The sequence below is a fragment of the Puntigrus tetrazona genome, unplaced genomic scaffold, assembly GCF_018831695.1.
Source record: "Puntigrus tetrazona isolate hp1 unplaced genomic scaffold, ASM1883169v1 S000000653, whole genome shotgun sequence".
NCBI lineage: Eukaryota > Metazoa > Chordata > Actinopteri > Cypriniformes > Cyprinidae > Puntigrus > Puntigrus tetrazona.
Window position 1 is genome coordinate 422,798 of NW_025048274.1, and position 17,023 is coordinate 439,820.

The window sequence follows — 17,023 nt, forward strand, 5'->3', positions numbered from 1 at the left end:
AGACTCTAACCTACTGAGCAGAAAGTTGAAAAGTTTTTATCTGATGCAATTTAATTCTTATTTTTCTCACTTATTTCTTAAAAACCTGTCAAAGTGTTTACACTTTTGGAGCTTTTAGAGCTTGAAGTGTTGATATTAGCATATAATTAGCATGAACCCATGGGCACCAGCTCACTTATTAACTAAACACTTGTGAAGTTGAAAACAGTGCTGGAGAACACAGGGAATTTCAATCGATTTGCATATATGAGCAGATGTGTAAAACATTCTGAATTAATGGAGCTAAAAAGAGGTGTGTAACAGTGGAAGTGTTTTTATCTCTTTCTCTTTTTGGCAAGCAGAGCTACAGCTGACAGTTATGACCTCTGCCAGAGAGACTGTAAATGACAGAGAATTGAACTTGGCTTTACGGAGGTAAGTGCCACTCTTGAGAAAGAACTTTGTCATTGTGAGAACACTCTTCCCAGACATTCATTTTACCATTTTATGAGATAGCCGCTCATCTAATGGTGGTGAAGTGTGTTATGAATGAACTAACCAGTTGAGTTGATGCAGGACACTCCATCTGGGGCCAGCGAGAGCTCTTCATCACAGTAGCACACCGTGCCCTCAGAGGTCTCGTGGCAATCTCCTGACTCACAGTGACTGCAGTTCTGCACTGGGTTGATAATAACTTCACCGTCGCCTTCCATCCCTGGAAATGACATTACCATACTTATGGGATGGTGAAGCACAGTAGGAAAGCTTGAGGCATATAATCAGAGGATTGTTTCGCTTGTCACAACAGGGGGTAAGTTTTTGGCCCTTAAGCAGGCACCATAATCCAGGTGGTTCCAGGGGATTGACCTATAATATGGATCCTGCACTTTTCTGTTTAGAACTCATTGATCTAAGGTTTTGAAAAACATTTAATCAACTCAAAATCTGAGGATAAGCTTAGATCAGTGAGGCTTACGATCAATAGCATCCAAAATGAAATACAAAACATGCCTAATTGAAAGAAAATAAGGATTCAATCAATATTTGGAAACACTGTAACAAGAGTCATTTTTGTACGCCAGTCATAGAAACAACACAAGTGTTAAAAAAAAGCCTGCGTAAGTAAAAAAGTCAGTAAGTTTAGTGCAGCATAATGACATTAACTAACATTTCCTGTGACCCAAAAAAAAAAATTCTGCCCAGGTCGAAATGAACAGAAAACAACATGAGGTTAAGGTTGTCATATCAATAAGAGTCTAAGTCTCACTGTGAACAGGTTTTTATTGCTGGGTCTACAGCTTCTGAATCATGCCATTAATATGTAGAATTTCTTATTTGTTCACCAGTGAATGCTTTGGGGAAATAGTTTATAGTTCTGCGACTTTTACATCATAATTTCATAGTACACAGTATACTTTCATAGTACATCAAACTGTTTTATCTTCCTTATAATTTGATTGCCTCAAGAAGGAAAATTGCCCTATTATTACACAAGACTCAAGCTAAAGATAAAACTTCTTGATGATCCAATCCTATTTCAAAGTAGAAGTTCCTTTTCATCACTCCCAGTCCTGGAAGCATAAGCACCTTCTCTAAGGCAAATTGCTGCCTGAGAGGAACTGTAAGAAAACCGTGTTTGTGTCACCTTCAACTTTAGGTACAAACTTTGACTAACTAACAGTATACCACCAATAGCCCTCTATCATCCAGACATCTGTTTTCCAAGATGCTTGCTATTGGCACTTTAATATTTCACTGCAAATTAAATTAAATGTCCCTATTAAACTTTCCACAAAAATGTGAAATTGATTCTTGCAATTAATTTAAGACCTTAATTTGACTGCTAAAGAGGTGTTGGCCCCTGTTGTCTTGACTGCATCCTAATTCGTGTGCTTCTGCTATGTTCTAAAAGTACTTTATCTACCTCATTAGTGCAGAAAAAACATGTCACTGAGTACACTGGTAGACAGTATGGCGTATTTAAATGTCACCACATATAAGTATGAATGCTAGCAGCAAATTCAATGTATTGCCTTTAATTCAATAATAGTTAACCGTTCATATTTTTAAAAACTAAAGTTTGGCTCAATGTTTTTTTGTTATTCTTTTCAACTGAAAATAACCCTCTTCTTTAGGGATTAGGAGATTGTGTGCAATGCCAGCACAAAAGCATACAAGGCGTGCTTTGAAAATGAAATACAAACAGTAACCTATACCATCTGGCCCTTTTTGGCTTATCATTATTAATGTACTATGAGTTAAAACATAACTTCATGATCTTAATCTTAGTTGATCTTAGTTACAATCCATATATGTCTATGAGGAGCTTTGCAAGTTTATGTCAACTTATTCTACTAACCTAAACCTACCTTAACAGTCTAATTTGAGAAACAGTAGACATGTAGCTGCAAATTGTTGAGAAGTTGACATGTAGTTACAGTTACTTACAGTTAGTAGAATGTATAAAGTGTAACCGAAATGTAATGCACCAAACTTATGCAAGTGAATGGAAGCTATAAAATTCATGAAATACATAATATAGGACATAGTATAAATGCATAGTGTATAGTGCATCATTTGGGACACAACTAAAGAATGTTGTATTACCTTTGAGTGGCTCCAGGTACATTTCCCCATCAAGACTTATGAGCGATGTTCCATCATCTCCATCCTTTCTTGGATCATTATCGTGCCAGGCACTGCCCCCTATGGTCATGGGGTTGAGAAACAGTAATAAAATGAAACAAAACTAAAAAAGTGAAGATATATAAAATAAACAAGGTTAAAACCTAACCTCTGTATCCTCCAGCTCCTCCACCAGCTATGCAGGCCCCTCCACCACCTCCAAAACCTCCTCGGGTTTTCCAACCCATGGCTTGACAGGGATCTCCACCTGACCTCCTAGAATGAGTGGTCTCCGCCTTGAGGAACAGGGGCAGTGTCATTCCAGCCTCCACCACCGCCTGAAATCCACAGAGCCAGACAGATCATGAAAATGACACTAAAAGACACTCGTGCTCCATTTCAGTTTCTCTCTGTGGCTAACTGGTTTCACACCAGGTGACAATATAACTTTTTATATATATATATATATATATATATATATATATATATATATATATATATATATATATATATATATATATATATATATATATATATATATATATATATATATATATATATATAACCATGCTCAAACAGATCTATGAATGCAGAGTGGTACAACAATTTCTCCAGAGAAAATAGACTCTCTATGAACATCCCTGTTCTTCTAAAGCAGGTCAGTGCTGTTGCTTAGCATGAAAATGTTAAAATAAAAATGTGGCAAATTATTTCAGGCGTCAAAGCTGTCCCATTTTGCTAACTCTCTAATGGTTTCTTAGCAGCACATGCTTTGTTGGAGAGAAAAAAAACGCTCAGACCATTTTAAATACAGAAGATTTTTAGAGACAAAAAAAGAAAAAAAAGATTGATGTATTTGCCATTGATCATTGCTAATGACTGCTAAGGTGTTCTGGGTGTTTTTTAAGTTGATTGCTAGGTCTTGCAGTGACTTTATACTTATTACATTTCTGTACATTTCCTAATGGGAATGATTAAAAAAACATAGTGAAAAGCATTAGAAATTCTAGGAATTAAGAAAGGTTTTGTGTAGTATATAGAGCAAAATGGGGGAGCTGGCCTTTAAAAAGAGTGCCACCGATAGAAGCCATAATGAATGATTGTCAGGAAACAACCAGAACACCCAGAGAATTGATGCATAGACACAGATGTGGCTTCAATTTTTAGACTTAGCAGAGCACACTATTATTACTGTTGTTACCACCTTCCTATATGTGTATCAAGAATATCAAAAATCCAATATTCTAATACTAATTTTCTGCCTCAGTCTTATTCAGGCACTGCTATAAGAAATTTGAAGGCACCACCTCAAAAATCATAATCAATCTCAGACTGGATAAAGGACTATTTTGAAGCCTAGCAGAAAAGAAAATTATCATGGCCATGTCCACGTAGGATAAAAGCCTGGGGGAGCAGCATTTTTTTTCATATCAATCAAACTTTCTATTCTGGTAAACAAAAGCATGGTTCCAACATCTACATGAAGTAAAAAATAAATAAAATAAGAATCTCTGCTCTGCTTTGCTGCTACTGTGAGCTCCTGTTTGCCCGAAGCAGTAATACACACTAGTTCAGTATTGCTAAAAGTTTTCTAATTGATTTACAATACAGGAAATCTACTGGGGTTACCTGCAGCACCAGATTTTCCATTGCGGCCAGGAATGCTGGGATCCCTGTCCAACACTTCCTCTAGGGTTTCCGATTGGCTGCTGTAGCCACGGCCTCCACCTCCAGCAGCAATGAGTAGTGGAATGTGAACTCCATTTACCACCTTTAATCAACAGAAACAGGAAGTGTGAGACTATGTTTGTGTAAAACTTGAAAGGCTGTTTCAGAGTGTTGCTATGCTAAGATTTTAGAATGGTTTTTGCTCTGCTCAAGTGATTGCTTACTGGTCCATCCCAATCTGTATATATGGAAGCATACTTCCTATTTTTGTAGGAACACCATGCATAAAAAAATGTATGCATAAAAATGACATGACATACATATTGGCAGTAAATTGCAATTATATTAGACAATATATATATATATATATATATATATATATATATATATATATATATATATATATATATATATATATATATATATTTATTTATTTATTTATTTTATAGTGTCACCTTGAAAACATAAGTGCCACCTCCTCCTCCACCACCTCCTCCCTTGAGTTGGGTCCTGTTGATGGATGGTCCTTGCTGTTCCTTGCAGATCCGGGCCATTGTAGGCACCATCTAATAATAATAATAATAATAATAATAATAATAATAATAATAATAATAATAATAATAAATAATTAAAGATTATAAAATATATAATCATATGCAATACTTTCACATTTTTAGAAACGATAGCATGGGATGTTTTGGTAGAAAGGAACACTCACATTTGGGCAAGCGTCCTCTCCTTTCTGTCCCACCAGAATATAAAGCAGCTCATCCTTCTGTAACAGGAAGTCTCCAGTCATGTACACCCCATGTGACTTGTGAACCGCCTGGACACTGCGTCCTCCAGCTGCTCCATACGCCGTGATCCTAAACCCAAGACAAGTAAGTAAGCAGTCATTTAGCAGCTGCTTTCATCAAAAGTGACTTATGGTGCACTTATTACAGGGACAATTCTCCGTGAGTGACCAGGGGTTAAGTGCTTTGCTCAAGTTCACAATGGCGATGGTTCTTCACACACTGCTTACGGGGATCAAACCGACAATCTTCTAATTACAATCCCTGACTTTTAGAAACTACACCACCATTGTACCAGGGATGGCATGAATGCTCTGTTCCTAAACCTAGCAGGCTACCCTGCATTATACTGTCTACAGCAGCCTCCTAACTGAGATGGAACATCATAAGTGGATGAAACACAACTTTTAGTAATGATCTCCACTACTGCAGTTCCAGCTGATTTTGATATTAGCATGTTGCTAAGCAATCAATGCTTTACTGTATTCCTTTAAAATTACACAGCACGTTAATATTATGAGAAACAGTCCATTTTAATTACTTCACTTTTCAGAAAATAAGTCAGACATAACTGTAATTTGCTAAATTTGTGAAAAACACAGATAAGTTGCACTGTCAGAAAAAGAGAAAAAAAACTTTCCTATATAGGCTGTCATTCTAAACAACAAGTGTTTCTCACGATTACTGCATCAGCCATATTGGATGGATTATTTGAGCTGAACTGATTTATTTATTTATTTACTCCACAGGAGCTACTTACAATGCCATCTCAGTATACGGCCAAATGAGATATTCCAGCAGACAGCATAATATTACCTTCTGAAACAGCATTTGCATCAGGAGCATGTCTTAAAATGTCGTCTAGATAGGCAGCTCACTTTGAACAGAGCTGGAAAAAAAACACAGAGCTGTTTTCTTTACAGACTTTGCTAAGTGAATGTCATTATCAGTCTGGATGCTACTGAAGCAGTGCAGCTGATGAAATGTGTTTTCCCATTCCTCCTGCTCCACGGACAACAATTACCTGAATGACCTGGCGGGCTTGATAACAGGCAGCAATTGTGCCGAAGAAGAATGTTTTCCCATTTCATGGTTGAAAAACTAACTACTAAATTCCTAGAGGCTCAACAGTATGACATTTTAGCTTGGGGTGGTCAGGACATAATGTGTGTGTATGTGTGTACCTGTATTTCCTTGTCTCTGGAACCCTCCACATCTGGATGCCCTTGAATGGTCCCTTAGTGCCTACAGTGACATTGACATTGGTGTTGCGGTATGAGTTACTGCACTGGAGTCGGCGTAGGGCCGTCTTGTCCTGTTGCTCCACAGGTATGGAACATCCACTTGACAGCTGAAAACACACACAAATGTCACAGCAAATGTATTAGCTTTGTAAAATAAAAATACTTCTTGTTCGGAGAAGAAAAAAAAAATCAACACTATAACTTGGACAAAACAAGTGTGACGAAAATAGAAAGAGATGCTATGTGATGTGTTTGGCGGGCTGGGCTGTTCAAAAAAAGCCACAGACAATTTATGATTTCTCTCTTCTTAGCTGGAAACCTGTAGAATGTCTTTCACAGACCTGAAAACAGCACTGCATGAAAAGTTCATTCATTGCTAAATGTCAAATGCACTTATTCATGAGAGGAATGAGGTTCATTTGAGTTCACTTCGCTAATACTGACAACATTCTGATAAGATATATAGTAGGCTCACATCCAATAGATTCTAAAGGTTAAAGTGTATTACAGGTATGTTGCACCACATATCATTTTTTCTTTTCTGAGATCTTTATCAGCTCAGTAGCTATACAGACTGAAGAGCTGACTTACGTCATCTTCATGTGCCATTTATTATCTTTATTTGTGGTGTCCTATAACAGTGCTTAGATTAACACAAATATGGCATTTGGATCTTTTAAGTTGGGTTACTTGGGCGTTCAGTGAGGGACCGGTTTCATTAAAGATATTGTAATTGGTGTTTGAAATTGAATCTTTCGGGTTTAAATTAAGGTAGCAAATCACGGTTGAATTTTCATCTATTCACTATCAGCGTTAAGTGCAAACTTTTTATTTGTATTATATTTAGTTTCTTTTTTGTCAATTTGTCACGTTAACACACATCAGAGACATGTTAATTGCAGTTAAAATTGGATGGGAGTGGAAAGTTCTATTATTGATCTACTGGCAATGTGTAAATTAAATAACACAGATGCAGCCGGCTCATTTATTTAATGACCAGTGCAATTTACTAGGAACAGTGCAAATTAGCGTTGGGCTGCAAACAAGCAGAGACAATGATAATCAGGTGCAGGGTAATCTACTAACAACACAAGTGTATAATAGGTTAAGACCCGTAAATCACCTTGCATGATGCATTTCAATACTCTCCTCTTTGAAAATTTCAGGTCTGAAACGGAAACTCCAACAAATATATGTGCAATAAGTCACAAAAATAAGGATTTTCATTACAAATTGTGTACTTTTTGTGCTGGTGCAGACTAGTTCTAAATTTATATCAAATAACAAAATTACAAACAAGTAATTTTACATGTTGAGTCAACACATCAAAATGAGGTATTTTAACACTGTATTTTAAGGTGTACTGAATGTACTTACTATTATAATTGCAATAAATTAAGCATAATTACATGCAAGCTAAAACCAAATCCTAACCATAACCATATAGTAAGCACACGTAGTAAATTAATATCACTCAGTATTTAAATGTATAATTACACTGTAACAATGGCACATTAAAATAAAGTGATATGTGATAACAATTGATTTAAATAACTTTTATTCAATTAATGTATGTCTTATATATATATATATATATATATACATGATTTGAAGATTTGAAGTATAGACTTGAAGTGCACATTCAATGCTTTTTTTCACCTATCTGTCACAAGGGTAGATTGGGGGCTGGAACTAATCGAATAGCAACCAATCCAGTTTTGAAATGAATCACCAGAGCTGACTGAGACCAAGGTGAGAAATACAAAGTCTCTAAGTTATAAAAACATCCCTGGAAAAAATAGACCTCTTTTCATGCAGTGATGTTGTTCTAGTCTGCAAATAAAACATCCAAATAAAAGTTTATTTGCTTGCCAGGAACCTACAGAGATCTGTAATTAGATCTGAAGATAAAGGAAGGTTTGCGTTGTAAGAGAGGTTTGTGGCAGACAAATATCACCAATTATGGTCTTATACAGCTTCCTTTTATTAGAGTTCTTGAAGGTTTGATTGGTGGAAATGGCTGAGTCATCGGAAGCTGAGGCGGCGCTCAGTGCATCATGAGGTTAGCGGCCCGTCTCTCTTTTTCTCATCAGAAGAAGCAATCACGCAGACAAAGTCAGAGAAGTAATCAAGGAGACAAAGGCCGAGGGAGCTGATCTGACAGAAGAACATGCTCCCTCTCTCCTCAGCACTTCAAGATTTGAGTCAGCGTAAGGCATACTCCCACATTCAACTGGGCTTTACTGCCCAGTGAGATGCCTGGTGGTGCAAGGGAGAAATCAATAGTGGAAGACGTGAGGAGGGCAGGAACAGAGAAGAGAAGGTAAAATTAGAGATAGAAAGAGGGTGAGTGGAGGCAGGGCACAAAATATCAATAGTTGCACAATTTATCAAACGCATCAAAACATTTTTAAAGTTTTATCAATTATACATGACTGAATCAAGGGAAGACTGGTGTGCAGCTTGATTTCCCTTTGAGTTTAAAGAAAACAACTGCTGAAAATAGAACTTCTGAAAGCTTTACACGAGTGTGCCTGGAAGAAAGTGTTCGTGTTTAATTATTAATTGTCTTGAGCAGTTGTGGTTTTGAACAGCTCAGAAATTATAGGTTAAAACTAGGAGGTATGACCAAAATACTTTTAATAAAGCACTAATTTAAACGCAGGGATGACTTCATATTGGTTCTGTACTAATTACACACAACTAACAATGTCTCTTTTTAGGTTCTTTTCTCTCTCTCTCTCTCTCTATTTTTTACTACAGCGTAAAAACATTGCAAAATTTTCATCTGTTTATACGTTGAGACTCAAACACTTCAGAGATTAAATTATTATATACCTTATATAAAAAGAAAACAGTCTTTTGTGCAATGCAAATTTGATTCAAATTGCATGCAGATTCTAAATCCAAAAAATTTCAAGTAATAAATAGATAAATTGCAAAAAAGTAAATTAAATTAAATTAACATCGATGGGCATGACATCTATCCTAAGTTGTAATGACTCATATACTCACTATCACATGCAATGGTTTACAGGGCTGAAAATTGTAAAGTCTGCGCAAAAAGGAGGTGTATATAGAAAGAAGTGAAACAATTAATTTCATAGAACATTCAGTACCAGATAGTTATCCTTTTGACTTTTCAGACACTGCAGAGACGGTGGAAGGTGTTTTTTTGACCATTCACAGCTGAACTACACCACAGAATGGCCTGTGTGAGTGAGTCTTGATAATGAGTCTTAATGAATAGCAGATTAGCTGCTCATTCAGATTTATTAAGGCTGAAATGGCGTGGGAGGCATTTCACAAACACTCAAGCTCACCATATTGATAAATGGCTATGCTACAATGAGCATGAACATAAAAGGAACACCTGTATATGCTATGAGCAAGCAGATCAGTCTTCCCACTGTTGATGGCATTTGGTAGGACATTTTCAAAGGTCATGCGCTAGATGGCTGATTTTATAAACGATTTATGCATGTTCACTAGAAATCATTCTAATATGAAGCAATGTTATACAATACAGGCTTCATGAGCAATTCTAACAATTCGAAAGCATTAATGTGAAATACTCTATAGTATTTTGACAAAATATGTTTTAGGCCAGTTTACAGAATGGATCTTGTATTTGTCACAATTAAGAGTCTGGAGGAATGAGAGCTGTTTTTGAGAGAAGCAGATATGAGACATTTATTTTTCTATAATATATGTGAACAGGACCAGGCAAAGATGCAATCCTTTATCATCAATATCACTTCACCTCCACAATTTAGTACAGATTATGACATTACTTATGTTCTGGGGCGATTAGTATGTTTCCCTGGTTTTAATAGCCACATACTGGCTCAGATGTGCACCAAAATCTTTAGTGTGAAAGCACACTTAGATATTATTCACCTTTCAACAGTGTCTGAATGGAAGACAATGGTGCAGCAATAGTCCAGTAGATGGCACACTTTCTTTTTTTCTGCAGTGCGCTTCCATGACAGAGAGAGAGAGGAAGAGAGACAGTATCTCGAGCCCTGTTCATAAGCATTCATCTTTTATATCCATTAGAAGTCCAACATATTTGGTGTACTCAAGCATTTTCAACAATTTCAATGTGCTCAGAAGGAATTACGTGGTCTGACTTTGAATTAGGTGCTCTGATGTTTGCAGCGCATAACTCATAACTTGCTGTAGAAAACAAAGATCTTTACAGAGTCTTTATAAAGCATGGTGCTAATATTGTTGGAGCTGGGAGAGTTGATTAGATATGGCATCTGTTTTATCAAAATATGCATTGGCTATCATGTGAGAAACAATTTGTGTGTTTCAATTAGCATTACACCTCCAAAAAACACTTGGTTGACACTTGGTTTTTATATTTTGGATGTGTTTTCTATTTTTATTTTGCTTTGTATGTTGACATAACTGCTGCTTAACAGTACACAGTAGTGATCATATCACGGTAGTGTGATCATATCTGCTGCACACAGTAGTGATCATATCATTAGAGAAATTATCTAGTTAGTCATGGTTTTCCCCCAAAACCGTAGTAGCATGGTTGTGTTTAAACCACACAGGACCCTCGTTAATGACATTGCATGCAGGTGGAGGAGCATTAACTTCTGCTGTTTAATCAATTTGATAATTCAATTTAAATGTCCAATTATTGCAGTGCATTTGCACAAACAACAAAACAGCATTTATTTTTTTTTTTATTATAATCACATTAAAATGCAGTATGTAATTGATGTACACTTCATTCTCCTATGGGGTTGCTGTGAGGTGCTGTTGTAACAAACATGGACTACTTCATTATTTTTATTCCACAGTTGTTTTAGTTTTATTTGATGCATTATATTTCAATCAGACAGATGCTTCTTGCCTTCAATATACCAGCATAATGACTAACCATTAAACAATGATCAGTGTTTGTTTTAGTGCTCATGCACTCTACAGTTTCAGTACAACAACACGAATAACTGTGTTCTGCACCAAACTTCAGACTTGTAATCACATTGGGCAAATTTCCAGACAGAACAAGCCAGATAAAAAGTTAGAAACAACTCAAAAAGACAAACAGCCTGGCAAGCATGAAAGAAAGTAGCTAAAACTCACATTCTGTAGACGCTCCAGGCCCTCCATAGAGTGCTGTAGTGGTCTTGATGTTCTCATTGCTCGGTGTGAACAGCACTTGTGTGCTTGTAGGAGCCACCGGAGAAATTCTCCATTGGCTGAAGATGAGAGAAAAGACACAACACATTGTTGTGGTCCAATACTCCTGCAGCAAGAGAAAACGTTGCAGGCATTGTTAGCCGCAGTTTCTGTAAGCCTATAGATAATAGCTGTATTTTGGCTCAATAAACATACTTTTTAGATAATACATATCACGACAATACCCATTCTCGAAGCTGGTAATGATATCCACATTCTTGTCTTGAACTGTTTGAATATACGAGAGACATGCAGTGAATAAATGGGTTTCAACTGCTTGCATATCTTTCAAATGTTAATGATATGCTAATAAGGTTGCTTGCTGATGATGTAGGAGTCTTTAAATGGGTGAACACTTGACCTCAAAATCTTGATATGCATTACTTAGACAGGAACATTCCATGTCACTTAGTGACTACTTAAAAATGCAGATCACAAATGGTCTATTATTTTATACTACAAATAAACATAACCTTTAGTGATAAATTACTAATACATCAAGCATTTATGGCTATCTGTCATTTTTACTTTCCGTTGGTAAAAGCTGTTACTGGGGTCATGTAATATCTAAGCTAGATGCCTTTGCATTTCATGAGATTTTTTTAAGATTTTTCTCTCTTTGACTGGAATTTGACATTTCCATCACCCCTCATGCGATTTTCATGGGGTAATATTTTATGGACTACTCAATGCTAAAACATAGAACAGTGAGCACTGGGGATCTGTATATTTTACACCAATTGCGTTGCATTCATTTCTTGATTTTGATTTGGTTGATATGTTGATTGCACGATCACGAGGTAGCACTTGGTTGGCAGCCTAACATTGGCAAGTCAAGTTTCTGCTTTTGGCCATTTCTAGGGAAGATATTTTATGTGTGAAGGTCAGAATATGTGAAGAAAGAAAAAAAGCGGAATAAACTATGATTCCTTTATTGTCAGGTAAGTGGGTAATGGGTAATTTTAAAGAATTCTTCAAAACCTTAGTGGGGGTAAAATATCTGACAGAAACAAATATTTAAGCATTTGTCTTCAAAGAGTTTCTAGACAGTTCTAGTTTAATTATAAAGTATGTAACACTTGTAATTCTTTGGACATAAACAAAACTAGACAACCACCACCAATGGTGTCAAGAGTTTAGTTCATATTTCTTAATTATTATGACAAGCCACATGAGCTTCCACATTGTTCCAATTGACAATTCCCTGTGAAGACAAATCATCCTAATCCCCCAAACGTAGCTGTTCAGACAATACTGGGACTCGGTGAAAAATGCTACCTCTCATCTCCATCCCTTAATCATCTCTTTAAAAATGCTCATCTACTCCCACGAAACTCCTGCACCACTCTGACTGGAGTTGGTATCATTCATCTCAATCTGGACTTCCTGTTGCAAGTGCTTTCCCATGAAGCACCATGTCGCAGGCTTATTATCTGTCGTCCCATTTCAGGAATCAAGAAGGAAGTTTATCTGATAAATTCCTATCTCTGAGACACCCTGCCTTGAGTCTCGTCACATCTGCTTTGTGTTTCGTCTTATGATGAACAGACTAAATCAAAGAAATGAGTAGATAGCAGTTACCAAAGAAAATTACTAAAGACAATATGTTTAAAAAGACACACAAAAAGCATTACTTTAAAAGTACCTTACTAGTACTGGGTTGGAACCCACTTTGCCCTCATAAATGCCTTAATTGATCATAGCATAGATTCAACAAGGTCCTGGAAATATTCCTCATGGACTTTAGTCTATATTGACATGACAAGCATCATGTAATTTCTGTTGACCTCACATCTATTATTCTCACATCTATTATTCCACATCTCAAAGACGCTCTTTTGGATTGAGCTCTAGTGAATATGGAGGCCATTTCAATGCAGTGTACTCAATGTCATGTTCAAGAAAACCGGTTTTAGATAATTTGAGCTTTGTGACATGGTTCATTATCCTGCTGGAAGTAGCCATTATAAGATCGGCACACTGTGGTGATAAAGGGATGGACACGCACGGTCAGTAATAATACTCAGGTAGGCCGTGACATTTAGACAATGCTCAAGTAGTCCAAAGTGTAAAAAAAATTTTTTTAAAATACTTCCCACACCATTACACCACCACCGAATGGTTGATACAGGGCAACATGGATCTATGCTTTTATGTTAGTTCTGACCTTACTATCTGAATGTTGCAGCAGAATTCAAGACTTATCAGACCAGGCAGTCTTTTCCAGTTTTCCATTGTCCAATTTTGGTGAACTGTAGCCTCAGTTTCCTGTTCTTAGCTGACAGGAGTGCTATCTGGTGTGCTATCTGTAGTCCATCTACTTCATGCTTCAAGCTTCAACATATTGTGCATTCAGAGATGCTCTTCTGCAGATCTCAGTTTGTAACAAGTTTGAGTTGCTGTCTTTCTATCAGCTCAAAGCAGTCTGGCCAGTCTCCTCTGACCTCCAGCATCAACAAAGCATTTTCGCCCACAGAACTGCCACTCACTGCATATTTTCTCTTTTTTGTACCATTCTCTGTTAACTCCAGAGATAGTTTTGCGATGTAAATCCCAGCAGATAAGCAGTTTCTGAAATACTCCAGACCAGTACCAACACGTAAGATTGTCTTGACTACATGCCTAAATGCATCAAGTTGTTACCATGTGATTGGCTGATTAGAAGTTACATCATGTTACATTATTACTTTTGTATGAAATAAACTCTTCCAGATAGCAGTGCTATACTTGGCAGACGGTCACCCTATATAGAAACTGGAAACACTTGCAATGCAGTTCATTGATTTTTGTTGATCATAACATCATTCTTTTGTTTTGTAACTGCTCATTTGCAGTCTAGACACGGTGTCATATGCAATGTGCCTATCTTAGGGAAGGGCAGGGTTTTTCAATTGGATTTGTCAATGCATAAATGAGATAAATAGAATAATGCATGCTTCTTATCTGATTTCAACTGAAGCATGTAAATGTAAATTTAAAAAGTGACATTCTATATTCTACTTCAAAAATGACACAATAGGCTACTTGTAATGCATTACCTATAATATAGTAACCACTAGGCCATGGCTCTGACTATTCATGTAGTTTTAATTTCACTATGTATGACAAATTGTGTATAGATTGACTGCAGCAGCACACACTGCAGCAGACAACTTTGGCTGGTGGTCAAAGACAAGATTTCTTGAACTATGGAAGAATGTAATCCTTTGCTCCAGGAGAACTGTCACTCAGCAGTTTTTTTTTTTAAATCTGCCAGGACAATCAGAAAACAGCTTAGTCATCACTCTTCAAATACTTCAATATGTCTCCATATCCAACTGGCTAGTTGTGATAGTAACATGGTAGGTCAATGATAATCCAAATCCTAAAGCCTAGAATGACCTCAAGACCTACAATAATAATAAAAAGTGTTCCTGATCATTTAAGTCACTTAATTGTTCAAAAGTAATGTTCTGAATTGTCCAAAAATGTCTCCCATGTTTGCTGCTGTCTTTTAATTTTACTCACATAAATTGACAATACACACAATGCTGTGCCAATTTGAAATACTGCGTTGATCAGATTGATGCCACTTTTACTGATAATGATAAAATATGGTTAATGCGATTTGGAAATGATGCAAGTCAGGCTCAAACTTGTGTTTCTCAAATCAGAACCAAGGCTCAATGTGCTGAGAGGCTGTGTTAGGGCATGGCTCGATTTTGTGTTAGTATTCTAATCTCATATATACCTGAAGGTCTGAATGAATTCAGATGAAGCTGGAAGTCAGAGCAGTTTCCTGCCCACTGTCAGTTTCTCTTAAGGGGATGTCAGATGAGGACTTTTATATGCATGCTTTGTAGTCTAGATAGCAGTACTTATGGCTGAGAGCTGCAGGAGAACGATAAATCAAACATGTGCAAACTTGTAAAATTCTCTTGACACAATAGTAGAAAAGAATGGGAATTGTAATCTACATATCTTTAAGCTTTAAAACTTAAGCCACACTTTAAAATATATGGATTAAATTGCATCACAACAAAGCATATTGAACAACAAAGCATCACCTGTAAATATTAATGTCTATCTATCTATCTATCTATCTATCTATCTATCTATCTATCTATCTATCTATCTATCTATCTATCTATCTATCTATCTAAGCATGTATTTATTTATTTCTATTTAATGGCAAAATATATAGTCCAAACTATTATTGTTTTAAAGGGTATGTGTGCTAGCTGTCAGTCATACACGAATGTTTACTATAGTCTTTAATTTAATTTTAATTTAGTTTCATAAACAGATAATCCTTTCTGGATTACAATCCAGAATAAAAAGTTAATTTCAAAGACTGGTTGGTTATGTACTTAATCAAATATTGATTTTCAAACATTTTGGATAATTTTTTCCCAAAAAAGTTACAGACTGCAGCTTTAACTTTGGACAGTCTTTATCTCCCTTTGTCAACAATTCAGTATTCCAATGTTCCCATCCAAACAGCATCCTGGCCCACATAATCCCTGTGAGATACATTGGAGAGCTCCACTCATGCTGCTGAGAAAGCAAAGCATTCCATGTCACTCGTTAGGAAACACCAAAACCATCGCTGGAGCAGCTGGCATTGTCATAAAGCAGCACTGGATGATTTTACGAGGTTTTGGGCACCACAGGTATTGCCACACAATGAGTGTCTGGGCATAAAATCTAAAAAAAACCTAGTATGACTTTCCTGACAGCTTTTTTTTTTTTTTTTTTTTACTGTTCCATCACAGGCTGCTGCTCTGGTTAGGCTATGCTAATTTTTCTTATTGATATGACTCCCTGTTCCAAAGAGGAAACTAATAAAAACAGGATAAGAGAGACTGCCGCCATGCCAAAGCCAGGAAATAGAGGTAAACACCCACACAGTGAATCCAATGCCATCTGTTTCAATCGGAGAACAGTGAGATTTGTTGTGGCTTCTTTACAGGAAACACACACAACAACAGAATTGATGAATGCATTTATCACCATTTGACAGAGGCCACGCCCAGAGCAAAATTTTTCATGCATTTTTCACCATTGAATGTTACCACAACCTCATCACAGGGTAGACTCTACTAGAGCCATCTCACGTGTTAAGAGCTTTGCACCATGAAACAATTTCGATACATCATGCATCATAACGTTGATTTGTGAGAATAAAAGCAGCCTTCTGGTTACCAGCTCTGAGTTTAACCTCTAAACTATGGCTTTTAAGCTCCAGGCTTCAAGGCCACTGTCCTCCAGATTTAACTTTTAAAATTCAAACATGTTGAGAATTTTTGCATCAGTTACTGAATTTTAATAAATTATCATGATGTTTTAGATATTTTAATGCAGTAGTTGTATTTTATTACTTATGTTAAAAGTCTTACCAAAACCACTTTTATTCTTCAGTTTGATATCTTTCCATTTTGAGCACAGTTTGTGACACTGGGGTCGATTTCTCCTGAAAGGGAACCTGATGTCAGATAGCTACAGCATTTTTTCCTCTCTGGAGAAGACTCT

At 36.5% G+C, this 17,023-nt stretch overlaps 1 pseudogene; it reads right to left on the minus strand.

The window, feature by feature from the left end:
- LOC122334854 overlaps positions 1 to 11,532 on the minus strand; it is a 28,579-nt pseudogene extending 17,047 nt beyond the window's left edge.
- Between the last annotated feature and the right edge of the window lie 5,491 nt (positions 11,533 to 17,023).